Source organism: Syngnathus leptorhynchus, chromosome 9 (genome assembly GCF_054491065.1).
Source record: "Syngnathus leptorhynchus isolate UIUO chromosome 9, UIUO_Slep, whole genome shotgun sequence".
Taxonomy (NCBI): domain Eukaryota; kingdom Metazoa; phylum Chordata; class Actinopteri; order Syngnathiformes; family Syngnathidae; genus Syngnathus; species Syngnathus leptorhynchus.
In genome coordinates this window covers 539,693-553,720 of record NC_141203.1, presented here as the reverse complement: position 1 = coordinate 553,720, position 14,028 = coordinate 539,693, and the positions used below count along the sequence as shown (strand labels likewise).

At 44.0% G+C, this 14,028-nt stretch overlaps 1 protein-coding gene across 5 annotated transcripts in view; it reads left to right on the top strand.

Annotated features, from left to right (window-relative positions):
* The window catches only part of wdr4 (WD repeat domain 4), a 64,649-nt gene that overhangs the window by 42,381 nt on the left and 8,240 nt on the right, over positions 1 to 14,028 (top strand). The window lies entirely within an intron of this gene.

Here is a 14,028-nt window from a genome sequence, read left to right as displayed (position 1 = left end):
TTGACTTCTGGAATCACCCATCTAACTCAACCCAGTACCCACGAGCTTCGTGATGCAACATCGTCGGCGATCATGACGATGTCCCCGGTACTTAAGTTGTTCTTGATGCTGTTCCATTTCTGTTGCTCCTGCACCATGGGTAGATACTCGCGCGCCAACTGCTTCCAAAACAAGTCAGTAGATATTGCACTTGCCTCCACTGACGGGAAGAATATGTCCTCCTTCTGGAACAGTCCTGGGGGAAGAAATAATTGCTTCTTCATTAGTAGCAAGTAGTTAGTGGTTAACAGCTCAGGATCTCTTGGATGGTCTGTAGATGTAGCCAGTGTTCGATTGTTCAAATCTAACTCAACTTCATACATCAGTGTCAGCAAACATTCATCACCAACTGTTGATTGAGCACAGACTAGAGAACCTCTCTGACAGATCTAATCTGCCTTTCCAAATTCCCCCGAAGTGAGAACCAGAGGGTGGGTTGAGTCCTCACTGAATTATTCTTTGCATCAGGGAATGTGATATCTTGGAGTGATTCCACTCTTAAATTGCTGTACGAAGCTCACACCCAGCGGCCACTAGGTTTGTGCTATTATTTGAGAATGATTGACACCTGTCCTCTTCTGCACACAAAGCGTGGGATGGCATTCAGACAAGAATCAATGTCCAATGTGTGTGCAATCCCTATGTGCACTGCTCTCTTTGTGAGACAGGTAAACAGCACACTGTATCTTTTAACTGAACTGCGGCCTTGTCTTACATCAAATGGCCCAAAGTAGTCGACCCCTAAGTTAATGAAAGGAGGGTTGTCAAGCAGAAGTCTGTCTTCTGGCAAATCTGCCATCTTCTAATCTGAAGGTTTAACCCTTTAACTTTTCTGCAGACCACACACCTTGACAGAAAGTATCTCACTACTGAGTTGGCAGAGGGTATCCAAATTTTTTGTTGGAACCGGGAGAGCACGTAAAGTCTTCTGCAGTTTCCAATCCTTTTGTGAGTGTCTCTCAAGATCAATGTAGTGAGATATAGGTCCTTCGGAAAGATTGTTGGATGCTTGGGCATTCATAGCAGCAGCAGAGAGACGACCTCCGGCTCTCAGCACACCCTGTGGTAGCCGTGGCTCAGGCAGTAGAGCGGATCGTTCAGAACCCAGCTCTGTCTGAGCCTCAGGGACTTTAGATGAAGAATAGCCCCTTGGCTAATTCTGGTGCATGAACAGAAATGTTCATTGATATACATTGTTCCTGTCAAATAAACAAATAAAATAAAATGAAGTTCTGGATCGAGTTTCCGCAAATGACTTGATGATCTTTGTTTTCGCTGGTGTTAGATGTTCCAAGGTAAGTATTGTGGTTATCATTGTCTGTGTTTCTGTTTTTTGTTTTTTCTAGTGTTGCAGAAGCAGATCTTTGAGCTTAAGAACTCAAGCCACAGCTCTCTTCAAACGGTACCCGCTTGAATAGTGGTTGAACAGTTTGTTCACTGGATGAACATCTTCAGCTCCATTTGTGCGATAAACTGTAGCAGTGTGTTTCACTCATTGTCATCTCCATCACTTTCCGTTTTGTCCAGGATTTTTGGCCAGTCGTGGTCTAGTTCTTTCAGAAATGTTGGACCCTGGATCCAGCATGTGTTCTTCATAAACGTGGTTGGTGCAAGCCCTCGGGATGCACAATCAGTGGGATTAGTTGTCAACATATCTCCATTGCTGAGGTATCCTTATCCCTCAGATTACAACGATGTGATTCGCAACAAATGTCTCAAAGTGAAGCTTCTCATTCTCAATGTATACTTTAGCGTGGTTGTGCTCTCAGTTCAAAACAATGAATTGAGCAGATCAATCTGGAGCTCACGTCTCAGCATCTTGTCTGTCATCACAGCAACCATCGCTGCTGTCAGCTCAATGCATGGGATAGTGGTCTCCTTGATTGGAGTTATGCTGGATGTGCCATTCATAAAGACACAATCATGCTCATCAATCATCTTCCCCAGTCAAGCGTCGGTAAGAGATAGTTTTGTACCCACTTTCATTTCTATCAGGAAAATGGTGGAGCTGTGCTGTTGTGACAGGCCCAAAATCCACTGGTCTCATGCATCTTGATATACCCGTAGATGACAGCTGGATTAGTTTCGTCAGCCAATGTTCCACTTTTGACCTAGTTGTAGGATCTTCTCATCCTGAGCAAGTTCCTCCTTGTACAGCTGCTGTAATATCAATCCAGGAAGAATAATTGCCGGAGCGAGGAATCCGTGCGGGCCGGAAATGGAACTTGTGATCAAGAGAATTCCTCTTCTCGTGACAGGTTTGTCTTTGACGTTGATTCAGAACTTGAATGCATCAGACTCAGAACTCGAATCGAGTCCAGGTATCTGATGTCTTTCGTTCTTTTGTCGTGGTCAGTGATAGACGATGGCTGTTGCTAGTCTTTAAACGAAATCCTTCACTAGCACACAAAGCTGTGAGTTCTTTGTTCAGCTTGACTGCTGGCAACAGATGTCAGAGTCATTGACATAGTGTAAAGGCATTGTGGAGTGACACATGACTTTAACTTTGTGTTGCTTGACTCACTTCCACTAACTTGGTCAACTTTAGTAGCTAAACTACTTTTTTGTTTTTCTGCCTTTAATCTGTTTCCTTTCTGTGGCTTCTTTGTGACATTATCTGTGGGTCAGACACAATCTTTGCTTGACGTTCCACAAAGCTCACCAGTTCAATGAATCTTGCTCATTTGTTGTGCTTCTCCTGGATGTCATACGCATGAACTCGCCATTGTTCTTGCCACTTGAACGGCAGCTTCGAAATGATAGCTCTCGTGACAGTAGGATTATCCATCTCTTCCATATAATCCAGATCTTCCATGGCATTACAACAGGTCATCAGGAACACAGAATGCACTCAGACATTTCCCATTCTCAGCCTTAATCTGAAGCCACTTGGTTACCTTCTCAACTAGCACCGTAGCCACTTACAGCTCATGTCCATACTTTTCTTGAAGCAGCTTCAACGCCTTAGAGTAGCCGCGTTGCTCAGGCATATGCTGACAGCTCCTCACCAAGTTGCGAGGTTCATCTCTGGTATACTGATTTAAGACATACAGCTTGTCAGCATCGATGTCTGCTCTTGAGTCACTGGCATGAGGGAAGGCTCTCATAAACGACCTGTACTGCAGCGGCTCACCCTGGAACACTGGCACGTCTCTTTGAGGTAGGCGGAACAGCTATTGTTATTTTTTTTGGAAGCATCTCTCTAATGTCTGTCCGTTTTTGCACCATATGATGCATCTCATGAGTGCCTCTGGGTAGGTGACTGGAGCATACCTCTGGGGGGCTGCAGCGTAACATTACACACACGAGTAGCAGTGTCTTTGTATGACATACCTCTGGGTACTTTAGGCGGCCGCAGCATAGCTCTGGATGGCTGTAGTATAGCATTAAGCACACTAGTAGCAGTGTCTTGGTATTTAGTACCTCTGGGTACTATAGGTGGCTGCAGCATAGTTCTGGGTGGTTCCAGCATAGTATTGGGCAATTGCAGGGTAGCTCCAGGCCAGCTGTGGCATGCGGCTCCTTGCCTGGTTTCATGCGGCTCCTTTATGTTCATATTGGGTTTTTTTTGTGCATATTCGTATCGCTTGAGTTCAATTTGGTATATTCGTCAAACGCTGCATGTTCACTTTGCTTGAGTTCAATATGGTATTTTTGTCAAACGCACATGCGGTGGTGTGGCTCTTTGCGGTAACGCAGTAAAAAAAAAAAATGGGACTCTTGGTCTCTGACTGGTTGGCTACCCCTGCTCGAGGCGGTGACAGTGGCGTAGCTCTCTGTGGCGGATGTAGATCTATGGGTTGTTTCAGTATGGCGCCGGTCAACACGCCTAGATAACTGGTAACTACGTAATGGTATGTAGGTCTTTCAGTGGATGGCTTTAAACTCAGTGAATTCTGGTGTGGCTGAAATGTTTTGAAAATTGCCATATCCATCCCCAGTATTGTAATCAATAAGATGCGTTGGTACTGCCTTAGCCCCACTCACTTGAGACAGTCGGATTTCAGATTTATCATACAGTTTTACTTTGGTAGTAGATACTGCAAGAGCAGTTTCAATTTCTAATCTTATTTGCAGCTTTCATTTCATTCAGCCTCTTTCATTTCTAACACTTGTTTTTCCCTTTAAAGCAGGCGCTTGTGCCCTGAAAGCTGCACTGTTGGCTTCTTTTTCAAGTCGCACTGAAGATGTTAGGGTTTATGAACTATCTTGATCGTATGATTATGTTGGGATGTAGACTAGAATGATGAACTTTGTTTTAACCTTTTTTTTGACTCTGAAAAGTTTAACCATTTAGTTGTTGCCACTTTCCAAATGGTGTGTTGTTTAGTTAGTCATCTGGAAGGCTCCACTAGGTTTTATTTCCACGACCTCGTAAAACAATAAACTGGGACCCTCTGAAGTGGTTAACCATTGTCTGAGGTGACCACCACACATGTAAATTGTCACCCCCACCTTTGTCACTCTCACCCCCACCCTTCTTCTCTCAATAAATACACTCTTGCATGACTTCAACGGCAGACTTTGTTCGGACATTGCTGTATCTACAGTAACGAACAAATTCTCCACTTGCAAGTGTTCAAAGGGCATACTGTCTCTCGTGTGGTTCTTGCAAAATATGTTAGAGTCAGAACATCCCTAACATTTTGGTGCCGTGACCCGGATCCCAAACATACCCGTTGCTGACCGACTGAGGACGACGTGCTGCTTTCCGTCGCCGGGCCAGCGTCTATTAGGTGGACCTGGTTAAGAAAGTCCTGGGGAGTGAATTCTTCGCTGGGCCAGCATCTTAGGTCTGCCTTCGTCTGACAGCGGCGGATTGACGGGATCCGGCAGTGCAAAGAACCAGGGGACAAGTAAGTCAAAGCCCTAAAATTGTGTGATTGTGTTGTTGTGAAACGCGTAAAAAGTTAAAGGTGCACAAGATATACGGCTTTGGTTTGTCCGGGCTATGAGATGTACGGCTTTGGTTTGTCCGAGCTATGAGGTTTACGGTTTGGTTTGTCCAGGCTAAGAAACAGCTGGGGTTCTAGACCCAGTGGATGGAACGGGTTAAAAAAGACAGAGCTTCTTTTTCTAATTGGAGAAGGGCGTAGGTTCTTTTTTGTCCGTTTTTTCCTAGCTGTTTGGAAGGGTTTTTGCACCCATCCGAGATAGGCCTAAAAGTTAAAAAGCGCTAAATTGTGTGGTTGAGTGTGTGACTGGTAGGATAATTTGACTAAGAGGCAATTGTTGTTGAACGGTCAATTTAATCCTGCATTGAGGATCCTCAAAAAAGAAAAACAAAAATTGGAAAATAAAAAAAATTGGAAGATAAAAAAAATTGGAAAAATCTAAAAAAGAAAAAAAAAAAACAGGTTAAGATGGGAAATAAAAACAGTAAATCTCTAGCTCTTGAAGGAGATGAGAAGTACATGGCGAGTAGATTTCTTAATTGTATGCGATACATGCCAAAGTGGAAGAAAAAGTATGGAGTAGAAGGGAAGTTGAAAGTTGAAATGTGGAAAATAGTGGTTGATGTTTTGGAGGAGAGTGTGGCTAGGAAGACAAAAGTACTGAGAAAGGAAAGAAAAGAGGGAGAATTGCAATGTGCTAGAGTGTGGTTGAAAGCTTCACAAGAGAGAAGAGAACAAATTCAAAAGACAAAAAATATAAAGGTGAAAAGTGATGAGGCCGCAAGTATGTTTGTCAGGCCGGAAGACAATGAGGCTACAGTGCCCACGCGCACTGTCTTAGCCGCAGCTCAAGCCGCAGCTCAAGCCGCAGCTCAAGCAGAGGAGCAAGAAGAGCTTTCCGCTCCTGTGCAAAACTTATATCCAAGTTTAACAGACCTGCACCCTCCCCCATACAATAGCAAAAAAGGTCAGGGTCACGTAATTAGAAGTCCTGTGCAAACAAGAACTATGACCAATGCTGCTAGATTTTCTCAAACTTTAGACAATGTTGGTGTGTGCCCAATGATACAGGTGCCAAACCCTATTGTAGGGGAAGGCTACCCTCTACATACATATGTTTTCCGACCATGGACTTTGGAAGAGGCAAGAAAAGCAGTTGAAGGGGTTACCCCTGTTGCAGAAGACCCAGATAAATGGGCAGAAGACATGGGTGGAATCATACATTCCTATAGACTGAATGGGCATGAGGCAGGAGAAGCTGCAATGTCTTCTTTGGGAAAAGACTGGGCCAAGGTTAGAGGAAATTATACAGGTAGAAATAACCAAGGGCCTTTCCCCTATCCTGTTGAGGGAAATCAATTGAGAGGGGAGTATGCAGCACAATGGAATGATCTTGTGCAAAGAGTGCGAACTATATTTCAAAGACGAGCGAATTATGGTCATTTAGCAGGAATAAAACAGAAGCCTGGAGAAGATACTGATGATTTTCGCTTGAGATTTGAAAAAGAATTTAGGGTGCATAGTGGCATCCCATTCAATGATGCAGCTGAGAGTGCTTATCAGCAACAGCTTAAAAATGCACTCCTCACTGGTTTCCGCCCTGAAATTGGCAATTGGGTGAGGAAACACATGGTGGAAGTGGACACTGCTAGCGTTACAACAACCATGGCAACATGCCAGACATGCCAGACATGCTGAAAAAGTGATCAAAAAAGGCAAAAGTTCTAATGTTTTTCATCTTGACGATGATGATGAGGAGCTAGATGAAGATAAAACAGTCTTCTTCCGAGGCTCCCAACGGGGCAGAGGAAGAGGTCAACAGGGTCGAAGGCCACCATACAATTCAAAACCCCCATCAGATTCTGACAACTGTTGGAACTGTGGGAAACGAGGACACTTTGCGAGAGTGTGTCGATATGCAAAACAAGACCAATCAAAGGGTGGAGGAAGGGGCAGAGGTAAAGCCAAATTCTCAGCATGACTAGATTCCTCCCCTTTGATCTTTTGTGCTCCTACAGAGGAAGAAATAGTAGATGTCCATACAGCATGGGACATTTTGAGTACATTAAAAGAAAAACCACATGTTACCTTAAACATTGGAGGAAGTGACGTAGAGTTTTTGTGTGATACCGGGGCTTGTAAAACCGTAATAAAAACTAAAGTCCCTAATCTAAAGGCCTCCCAAAATACTATTTGGGTGAAATCTGCTGATGGGCAGGTACACAAGGAGAGTATCTCCAACCCAGTTGAAGTAAGGGATGATGAAACTGGGAACATGGCTTCAGTCTCGATTGTCCTATCCCCAAAATGCCCCATAAACCTGCTGGGTGGAGATCTGATGACTAGATTGGGAATTGCAATAATTCCAGTAAAGGGTGGCATGCGAGCATGTAGAGTGAGAGATGTTGATTTATACGCTGCACAAGCAGGTGAACAAATTTGCTGTTCGTATGACATCTCTGTTGAACAGAATCCCAAGCTACCAAACAGTTTACTGAGTGAAGCCCGAAAGCAATTGTCACGACCTGAATCAGAAATTACTTGTAATCAATTACATGTCACCATGAATATTCTCACTGATCCACAAGATGAATATATTGAAAGTTTTCTCAGTGACACAGAAGTAACCTTAACAATCACTGCTCTGTACACTGATCGCAGGTCATTTGCAGCTGCTGCTGTGCTCCTGCCCGCTCCTCAGAAAGACAAATACAGGTTGTTGGCTGTACCCCACATTTCATTGTTTAAACCTCAAAGTATAACATGGGCAGATGTGGGTTGCCGAATTAAACTTGCCGAATCTATCACTGATTATGAGGACAAAGGTGATGGGTGGAGCTACAGTACCAGTTGTGACATGTGGAAGCAAACTGTGTGTGAAGTGGCTCATGGAAGGGCATGCGCTTATGCGCTTCCCTGATTAGTTAATGTTTGTTTGACTGAGATGGAGGAGGGGGAATTGGCTGAGCTTCCTGAAGAACTATGGACAAAGGGCCCATCTGATGTAGGACTTTTAAAGTCCATCCCCCCAGTACAGATCAAACCAAGATCAGAGTGGCGTCCAAGAGTTAAGCAATATCCTTTAAAACAGGAGGCAATAAATGGGATTGCCCCTGTTATAAAAGACCTTTTGTCAGGAGGGATCATTAGGAAGTGCTCAGATTCTCCTTGCAACACTCCTATTTTTCCAGTCCAAAAGGCCAATAAAATTGATTGGCGAATGATACAAGATTTACGAGCAGTAAATGAGGCAATACAAACAAGAGCACCTAATGTGCCTGACCCGCACACACTTCTGAACACTTTGAAACCAAACCAGAAGTTTTTCACAGTGATTGATCTTAGCAATGCATTTTTCTCAGTGCCAATCCACCCAGACTCACAGTTTTGGTTTGCGTTTACCTTTAAAGGACAAAGTTATACGTACACCAGATTGCCGCAGGGATTTGCTGATAGTCCAACTATTTTCATTCAAGCTATCATGGCATGTTTGGCTGATTTTCAAATTTCAAACAAAAGCCAACTTCTAGTTTATGTAGATGATCTCTTGATAGCCTCTGAAACTGAAGCTCCTTGCAAGGAAGACTCCTTAGCTTTGTTACACTATCTATGTAAAACAGGGAATAAAGTAAGCAAAAATAAACTACAATGGGTCAAACAGGAAGTGAACTATTTAGGTCACACGTTGTCAGCTGCTGGAAGACAGATACAAAAAACCAGAAAACAAATCATTGCAGATGCACCAAAACCTGAGACAAAAAAACAAATGATGTCATTTTTGGGGCTCTGCAATTACTGCAGAGCATGAATCCCACATTATGCAGAAAAGACGCAACCACTGCTGAATATTGTGCATGGAGTCCCCATGGCAATGACAGAAAAAATAATATGGACACCAGTAGCGGAAGATGCTTTGGTAGTACTGAAACAGGCTTTGATGGAAACTACAACCCTTGTCTTACCAGACTACAATAAAACGTTTGTGCAAACGGTAGACTGCAGGAATGGTTTTATGACCTCAGTGTTGCCGCAGAGTCATGGCAGTAAACTAAGACCAATTGCATTTTATTCAAAAAAATTGGATCCAGTGGCTCAATCGTTACCAGACTGTGTCCAAGCAGTATGCGCAGCAGCGCTTGCAGTGACACTATCCGCAGATGTGATCCTTTTCCACAAAATTGACTTGCTGGTTCCACATGCTGTAGATGTGTTGCTACTGCAAAGAAAAATGAACTTTTTGTCACCCGCCAGACACCTATCCTACACTGCTACACTTCTGTCACAACCGCATATTATGATAAAAAGGTGCACAGTCCTAAATCCAGCAACATTGATCCCGTTGCCAGGGGATGGAACCCCACATAATTGTTTAGATGCTACAGAACATCTACAGCTACCCAGACAAGATATAAGTGACACTCCACTTGATAAAGGGGAAAAGTGGTTTGTGGATGGATCACGTTCAAAGGATCCTAAAGGGAATAATCAAAGTAGTTATGCAATTGTGAAGTTGCCAAACCAGATTATTGAAGCAGAGAAGCTTCCATGCAATCGGTCAGCGCAGGCTGCTGAGCTGATTGCACTGACAAGAGCTTGTCAATTAGCAAAAGAAAAGGAAGTCACTGTATACACAGACAGTCAGTATGCGTTTTCTACTCTGTTCTATTTTGCAAAACAATGGGAGCGCAGGGGGATGACAACATCAACCGGTAAGCCGGTTACCCATGCCTCCTTGTTAAAAGACTTGTTGCAGGCCATCCGTTTACCTGCTAAACTTGCTGTGTGTAAATGTGCTGCTCACACCACAGGCACAGATGAAGTCTCAAATGGAAACAGATTTGCAGACAAAATCGCTAAAGAAGCAGCAGCAGGGAAACATGGCCATGACATTTTTTTAATTGATTCAGAGGACACGCAACTCATGGATAAAACTATAATGACAGACATGCAGGGCAATGCTCCAATGGTGGAAAAACGAATGTGGACGACAAAAGGTGCAGTTGTGGATAGAGATAATATCCACCGCATCAATGACAAACCTGTTTTACCAAAATCACTTTTTAAGGCAGCAGCAATTGCGACACATGGGCCTTGCCATGTGTTGACAGGAAGGATGAGGTCCATCATACATCAACAATTCACTACCTTTGGTTTAGATGCTTACTTAAAAAAAAATTGTAAAGCATGTCCTGTTTGTGTGAAACATAATCCACAAGGAAACATGAGACCTAAGAGAGGCTCCTTTCCAAAACCGTCTTACCCATTCCAAATCATGCACATGGATTTTATTGAACTCACACAAAGTGGACCTCACAAATACTGCCTAGTGATGATTGATGCATTTTCCAAATAGGTTGAAATAGTTCCATCTAAACGAGCAGATGCCCTAACAGTGGCAAAAGCCATTTGCAAAACAGTCATACCGGTTCATGGCATCCCGCAGATCATTTACAGTGACAATGGTCCACACTTTGTGAACCAAGTTGTACAAAACATGGCTGTACACCTTGGGATAACGTTAAAAAACCACTGTGCTTGGCACCCATCCAGTGCAGGCCTGGTTGAACGAGCAAACGCTACTATCAAAAGCAGGTTGAAAAAATGCATGGAATCAACAGGCAGAGCCTGGCCAGAGTGCCTAGACTTGGTGAAACTATATGAGAATCACCCCCAATTCAGAAGGGCTAACGCCTTTTGAAATTATACATGGGAGACCATATAGACTACCTGTGTTCCCTGCAGATTTGCAAAAAGCAGATGAAGAACAGACCTTGGCAGATTACATGATCAGAACGCTCAAAATGAAAGATGTGTTAAATGCAAATTTACTGCCGCCTGGTCTTCTTTCCCCACAGGTTGACAACCTCATTAAGCCAGGAGACTGGGTCTACATCAAGGTCATCAAAAGAAAGAACTGGGCCAGCCCGCGGTGGGTGGGACCATTCCAAGTCTTGCTGACTACCCCCACTGCAGTAAAGATTGCTGAACGGCCCAGCTGGATTCACCTCAGCCACTGCAAGTTGCAGAGAGTGCTGGACTCCTCATTCGGAGTGGTGGGGAAGTCCGACTTCAAAGGGGTTTCATCATTTAGGGTGGAACGTCTCAACGTTGGTGAAGAATTCAGCGATCCCCACTCTGCTAGGCGAGGAGATGTCCCGGTGTCTCTGCCATCCTAGTAGCAACGGAATTCCATATGCCAGGTGGATTCTATGCTGCGCTGTGGTTGGAGTGTGCTGTGGTTTGTGGGCTCATCTGAATGGACCAATGGACAGTGTCATTCGTGGAAGAAGATGGTCACATGATGAGAATTTCGAGGACTGGTCATGGGACCCCAGAAACCCATACGAAACCAACGCTTGGTACCGATATGTGAAGTTCAGTGTGAGAGCTCACACACAGGAGGGATGCTATGTGTGTTCCAAACTCCCTCCTTCCTCCACGCAAGTTCACTTGGAGGCGAGAGCAATGAATGTCACTGAAGCAAAATGTATGGCATCCATAGGAGGAATTGGATATCAACACCGTGCTGTCACAGTCAGTGATGCCGACCCTTTCCGCCCTGGACTTGCAGACGGTACCTGTGATCAGCTTTTCTGGACAAATCTCAATGTGACTGTTAAAGGACGAACATTGCCGCAAGTGGCCTACACAGAGAGACCAGCTGGAGTGAACTACACATGTTACATCCAAGGAAACGAGACCCACAAATGCATCAACGACGACTGCTCTCCAGGAGCTTTGGACATCACCGCTGAGTGTCAGGATAAGAGAGCCATTTTGAGTGGTGAGGGATCTTCCACCGATATGGCAGCACCATCAAACGGGACCTACTTCATACAGAATGGCTGGTGGCTTTGTGGTCACAAGGTTTATCCGATGCAGCCCGCCAACTGGACAGGACTGTAGGCTCCAGTGTGGGTGACAGACCACACCTACAGGATACAACATCATCAGCTGACAGCACACAACTCTTCTGGACGTCGACGCAGGGCTGTTGCAACCTTTGACCCTCATGACCCTGTCTGGGGTGCGAACGTGCCAGACGATCATAAAATATGGTCCGGCGGAGACAAAGTTGTTCATGCGCTTTTTCCTTGGATCGGAGTCGGAAAACAAGGAGCCATACATCGAGACACTGAACTATCGTTTCCAATCGTTTGTGAATCTCTCGCTGCAGGTCAATGATGGTCAAAACAGAGAGATTCAGGCTATTAGGCTAATGGTCTTACAAAACAGGATGGTTCTGGACTTGATGACTGCAGCGCAAGGTGGTGTGTGCCACATTATTGGGACCTCCTGTTGCACATACATACCAGGAGAAAATGACACGCACATCAACGACGCCATGAATTCACTGAAGAACTTACAGCAGGCCATGTCAAAAGACAAAGTCCCACATCAATGGGATTTCTTTTCGTGGCTATTCTCTGGCAACTGGTGGCAACTGCTGTTGAATTGTGTGACTCCTGTGCTTTTTGTGCTTGTGTTGATGTGCTTATTTACAACCTGTGTTATCCCGTGTTTGAAGTCTGTTGTATCAAGATTTTTATCTTCTACCATAGCACAAGTGCAAATACAACATATCAGATGTTAGAGATGTTCCGACTCTAACTTACTGTGCAAGAACAACACAGGAGACAGTATGCCCTTTGAACACTTGCACGTGGAGAATTTGTTCGTCATTGTAGATACAACAATGTCCGAACAAATTCTGCAAGTGGAGAACTTGTTCGTTGCTGTTGACACAGCACTGTCCGAACCAAGTCTGCCGCTGCACCCATGCAAGAGAGTATTTATTGAGAAAAGAAGGGTGGGGGTGACAATTTACATGTGTGGTGGCCAAGGTGGGGGTTGAAACACCTGGCCTCTGATCACATCATAGCGGGGGATGTTTTACAATGTTGAGTAGACAAAACAACTTTGATTGCGTCTTCTACAATTGGTCAATCAGTGCAAAGGATCTTAGCACTTTGTTCTGCTCCTTTGTTAAGACAGGACAAGCTTAGGTCAATCACCACTGATTACATTCCAACATAATATGATCACCCTAATCTAGGTCAATCACCACTGATTACATTCCAACATAATATGATCACCCTAATCTATTCAACCCTAACATCAGACATGTCAAATGTGATGACTATGACGGCTGAACAATCACGAGCAGTTTTTGTCTTGACTGTTGTTATTGATGACATTATGGTCGCCTAAGGCAGATGGACCGTGTGAGACTTTTCCTGCATTATAACATCTTGCCGCAGGTTTTTCACTCACACACTAAAATTGATCTACGTAGATTGCGTAGATGATGTTTAGCCGAGCATGTTTTACAGAAACTGTAAGCAGTACAGCAGCCTCCCATTTGCTCCCAGTGTTGACCTGGCAGAACCTCCCATTGGCGTATGAATGTGTGTGTCAAAGGGTGAATGTGAGGAATTATACAGTGCTTTGGGCACCACGTGTTGTAGATACGTAAAGCGCGATATGAGTGCATTCCATTTACCTTATTAGTTCGGTGTACTTATTGACCAGTTGAGTTTCCTTTAGTTTTCCTTAATTTGAACGTCTTGGTCAATTCCAGAACAAAAGTATTCAATCAATACAAAACACAAGAAGGTTCACATAAAACGGCAATATTACTTCGTCAAACACTGTCAATATCATGAGGCACGGGATATGGACAAGGTAAAAAGACTGTTTATTACTGCGTGCCCGAGCACTTCTTGGGCGTCTCTTATTCCAAATCACACAGATCCCATAGAAACCTACTAACCGATCAAATCAGCATAATCATATTATAACTAGTCTAAATAATTACTAAATATTCTTCTGCCCTATTAAACCTAAAAAATATTCATCAAAATTACTTTCTAATAATTTTGCTCGAAAACCGGTACTCCCGATCTTTCCAACAAGCCGACCTCCGGGCGTTGTGACGCAGCCCGAGTCGAGCCTCCTGGCTGAGCCATGAGGTGCTAACACATTTTTGTTTGTAAATTTCCATCTTTAGGTTTAGCAGAACTTAGTAGCAGTAGTATATAGCAATTTTAGTTGTAGTAGTGCTAGATAGAGTGTTAGAGTGGTGCTCACTCTA